This window comes from Xenia sp. Carnegie-2017, unplaced genomic scaffold (genome assembly GCF_021976095.1).
Source record: "Xenia sp. Carnegie-2017 unplaced genomic scaffold, XeniaSp_v1 HiC_scaffold_6, whole genome shotgun sequence".
NCBI classification, from domain to species: Eukaryota; Metazoa; Cnidaria; class Anthozoa; order Malacalcyonacea; family Xeniidae; genus Xenia; species Xenia sp. Carnegie-2017.
In genome coordinates this window covers 202,310-207,679 of record NW_025813526.1, presented here as the reverse complement: position 1 = coordinate 207,679, position 5,370 = coordinate 202,310, and positions in this window count along the sequence as shown.

Sequence of the window (5,370 nt, the reverse complement as noted above, 5' to 3'; positions counted from 1 at the left end):
TATATGGAAGAAAACCGGATGTAGCTAATCTACGAGATTTTGGTTGTGTGAGCTATGTACATATTCCAGAGCCAACGTAAGAAGTTAGACCCAAAATACTGGAAACTACTTTTGTGGGATACCTGACGGAACAAAGGGGTACAGGTTTTATGACCCTATTGGATTGAAATTCATCCGTAGCCGTGATGCAATGTTTGTGGAAACACAATTCCATGACTTTAGTGAAGACAAAAGACCAATGATTGCATTTGATCAAAGGAAAGAGAAAAATTTTTTCCTGTGATTATCAAAGAAACCACAACGCAAGCAGGTAAAGATTTTGATTTGAATTCAATTGTCGAAAACGTCAACATGGATGCAGAAATCAACGATAACGAGCCAGTGGGAGTAACGAACGAGGAGAGATTTATGAATGAAGTACAAAACATTGGTGAAAGGAGACAAAGAAGACCTCCCCAAAGGTTTGATGAAGAATGCTACATCGCCAATGATTTAACTGCGGAAATCAACGAACCATCAAACATCAACGAAGCATATTCTGGAGAACATGGACATGACTGGAGAAAAGCAACCGATTCCGAATTTCATTCACTTATCGAGAACGATACTTGGGAACTTGTCCCATTACCAGATAATAGGAATATTGTTGGAAGCCGATGGGTTTTCATGGTGAAGAGAGACGAAAATAGAGAAATACAGAGATATAAAGCTCGCCTAGTTGCACAAGGCTATTCACAAGCTGAAGGTGTCGACTATCATGAAGTACTTTCACCCGTCATACGAAATACAACTGTTCGATCGTTGTTCGCTTTAGCGAACGCAAACGACTGGGAAGTTCATAAATGGACGTCAAAACAGCGTTTTACAAGGAAAATTGGATGAAGAAATTTATGCGACAACCTGAAGGTTATATTAGTAAGAACCTCCTGACTATGTCTGCAAATTGAGAAAAAGCATGTATGGTTTAAAACAGTCAGCCAGATGTTGGAACAACGCCATCGACTCATACCTGAAGTCAAAAGGATACAATCAAATGAGCTGTGATCCATGTCTGTACGTGAAATCTATTAAACAGCAAGATGGAAATTTGAATTTCGTGATACTATCTATTCATGTTGATGATATTCTCCTGTTTTCCAATTCTACGAAAATGATGAAGGTGGAGAAAGCCATTGCATCAAAGTTCAAAGTTGAAGATTTAAATGAAGTCAAACATGTCCTTGGTATGCTGATCAAACGAGACAAAAAAAGGGGAAATTGACAATTAGTCAATCAAAATATTTGGAAGGAATCTTGAAACGATTCAACATGCGTATCACTTTGTTAGAGAAAAGGTCAACGATAATTCCATTATTGTTCAATACTGTAGTATAGATCAGATGTTAGCATATTATGACGAAAAGTTTACCAAAGCAAACATTCCAAAACTTTCGAGACATGTTAGGTGTCAAAGAAATTTTAGTTTAAAATTCATAATTCTTAAGGAACATTTATAGTGCACATTAAGTGGGAGTGTTAGCAATATGAAGTATTATTGATTATGTAATGTTACATTATAATATTATTGCATGAAGTATTGATTTTATCTTAGCATGTTATGTTATACGGAAGCCATGAACTATTTTTTCTATTAATTACATTTCTATTCTATGTATTCCTGATTTCTTATTATAATGAATCACTCAAATATCAACAGGTTATGGGCCCAGGACGTAGAAGGTCAGTATTTGAGTGAAAAAGCGTTGCAATAAAAATAAAAAAGGTTATATAGTCGACGATTTTTTTGAGAGCAAACATGTTTCGACATTATCAGAATGCCATCTTCAGTGCAGAATGGTTAGTGTTAAGTAATATGATACGTAATATGATATGAATAAATTAATTACAATGAATAAGATTATGATTTAGTTACAAAATTATAAAATATTTACAAAAAAGGAAAAGAAAAATAAGTATTAAGAACTTATAACAAATAATATTATTATAAAGTGAATATAGTGTTGTAGTGGTGAACTTGGATATTTAAATTGGGATTAGTTTTATTAATGTGTAGAGCTTCCTTGATTTTGAGTGAGAAAGTGGATTGATCAGTGTCGATGATTTTAAAACAGGAAGGTGAGAATTTGTTTTTACATGAAGGAGAGGCTTGAAGATGTTTGAAGATAGTGGATTTTTTGTCTGTGTGAGTATGTTCCTTTATCCTGGTAGATAATCAGCGTTTTTACAAGGAAAATTGGATGAAGAAATTTATATGCGACAACCTGAAGGTTATATTAGTAAGGAGCCTCCTGACTATGTCTGCAAATTGAAAAAAAGCATGTATGGTTTAAAACAGTCAGCCAGATGTTGGAACAACGCCATCTACTCATACCTGAAGTCAAAAGGATACAATCAAATGAGCTGTGATCCATGTCTGTACGTGAAATCTATTAAACAGCAAGATGGAAATTTGAATTTCGTGATACTATCTATTCATGTTGATGATATTCTCCTGTTTTCCAATTCTACGAAAATGCTGAAGGTGGAGAAAGCCATTCCATCAAAGTTCAAAGTTGAAGATTTAAATGAAGTCAAACATGTCCTTGGTATGCTGATCAAACGAGACAGAAAAAGGGGAAAATTGACAATTAGTCAATCAAAATATTTGGAAGGAATCTTGAAACGATTCAACATGGAACATTGCAAACCTGTTTCGAGACCGTTAGAACCTGGAAAACATTTTCAGAATCTGCCCAAAGAAGAGACCGCAAAATATTCATGAATATCAAAACTTATCGGATGTTTGACATACGTGACAACAGCAACTCGACATGACTTGGCATCTGCTGTAGGTATTCTTTCAAAATTTATGTCAAAGCCAGGAAAGGAGCATTGGCAGGAGCAAAAGAGTGTTGAGATACCTAAAAGGCACTATCAATTATGGTCTTGTTTTTCAAAGCAAAGATTCAACATGCGAAGTGGTTGGATATTCAGATGCTGATTGGGCAAGTGATGTAAATACAAGAAGATCTACATCAGGATACGTGTTCCAGATAAACTAATCAACCGTCAGCTGGAGCAGCAAGCGACAATCTTGTGGCAAGATCTTCGACTGAAGCTGAGTATGTTGCACTAAGTTATGCAACACAAGAAATCATATGGTTACGACGTTCACTAGCGGATATTGGAATAAATCAAGATCAACCATCTATACTGAACGAAGATAACCAAGGGGCAATTGAACTTTCGAGGAATACTCGATTTCACAATCGCACTAAACATATTGACGTTGCGTATCACTTTGTTAGAGAAAAGGTCAACGATAATTCCATTATTGTTCAATACTGTAGTATAGATCAGATGTTAGCGTATATTATGACGAAAAGTTTACCAAAGCAAACATTCCAAAACTTTCGAGACATGTTAGGTGTCAAAGAAATTTTAGTTTAAAATTCATAATTCTTAAGAACATTTATACTGCACATTAAGTGGGAGTGTTAGCAATATGAAGTATTATTGATTATGTAATGTTACATTATAATATTATTGCATGAAGTATTGATTTTATCTTAGCAGATGTTATGTTATACGGGAAGCCATGAACTCTTTTTTCTATTAATTACATTTCTATTCTATGTATTCCTGATTTCTTATTATAACGAATCACTCAAATATCAACATTTTCAGCCACCATTTCTTCGACCTAGATTTGATACCATAATATGAGTTCATCTTGTCATTCTTGTCAACTCCACCCATATATTTTTGTATGATACAATCATATTTGGACATTGAACATCATCTGTATTGCCATCTTTCTTTCATCGCTTTACTGCAATTGTAGCAGTATCAGATGGTATTGCTTGAGAAGAAACCATATTCACAACACGGTTGTTCATCCATGTTACCGCAGTAATGGGTCCTTTGAATCGAAAGACAGCGGACTAACATCTTGTGTAAAGGCACCAGGTCGTATTTCTCCCTCGTACTCATCGTTCGACCGTTTAGTGTTTGAAAAGTTGTATGCTGGTATTTTGCTAGGCTGAGCGACCGTTTCCTCTACCTTATCAATTTCAATTAGGTCGACATCATGTAAGTTGCTGAAGATTTCTCTTTGTTCATCGTGCACAGAATAAGACAGACCTCCAAAATCAGGTTTCGAAAAGGCAGAAAGCTCCGAATCAATATTCAAGCACATAAATACACCTTTCTAGGATGTCTAAAACGTCGTTCAATATCATGCTGTTAATCCGTAGTTTATGTCTTGCCAAAACAAACTCAAGATTAACAACTTCACAAAATATCGTTCAAAACTAGTTTCGTAGACAAACTACATCAAAATAAGCACCTCCTTAATCGAATGGTGTTATAAAGCGCATGTCTGCCGTTTGTTTATGAGTTAGCTGGGCAAAAGAAGCGCTGGCACGTGGTGTCCGATATATCCAGTGAACTCTACAACAACTGGAAGGCTAACTTACAATACACATGCCTAGACCATTGAGTTCTGTAATAACTAGAGCTGCTAACTTTACTGGGATCTGACGCCAAAAAAATGGCGGCCAAAGGATGTATTTCCGCTGAAATGATCGCTTTACAGAAAAATAATATTCTCGACCTCCCTCTGCTGTCTATAGTAAATTATAAAGAATTTTTCAAAAACAAACACGATATCACAGAATAAGGATATCGTTAGTTCTATGTTCTGTGACGATATCTTTTTGGCTTTTTCTTTTATATTGCCAACACTTCAATCGTTCAATTGTTGGATGTCGTAGTTTCCACAAAAGGAACATATCGCTTCTCACAGGTGAGATAGTTGCTTGTTTTGTTAGTCCGTCAACTTTGAAAAGCAATTATACATGCACTTGAAAAGCCATAAAATACATATTAAAGATCGTATTTTTTAGATCGGCTAACTTGAACGCCAATCATACTGATGTTTTCCTGTTTTTGTCTATAAAATTCTGAATACTTTTCTGTCATTTGTTAATGGATGAAATAGTAAATTTACCCATCTATTTGCAAAATAGTTTCCTTAAAGCAAAAAAGACCCTGCACACATTTTGCTTCGTGAGTAAGTATCAAAAAGAAACGATCAGCCCAAACAGTACCCATGATTTGGAGCAGATCTTGTTATGTTCTATTTGCTGACAACATGCAGGGAAGATCAAGGAGTAAAGATGACTGGAAGATGTTATTGACCAGGCAGTCTTAAAAAAATGATAATGCTGTAAAGATAATTGATTTATTGTCTGCCTTATCCAGAGTTATTTAATTTGATCATGGTCAAATTCTATGGATGGAGACAATGGATTCACTAATGATGCCTTGAATGTTTTGAAGTTAAGTTCATGAACCAAAGAAAGATGGCAAGAAGGTTGTGTGTGTGAG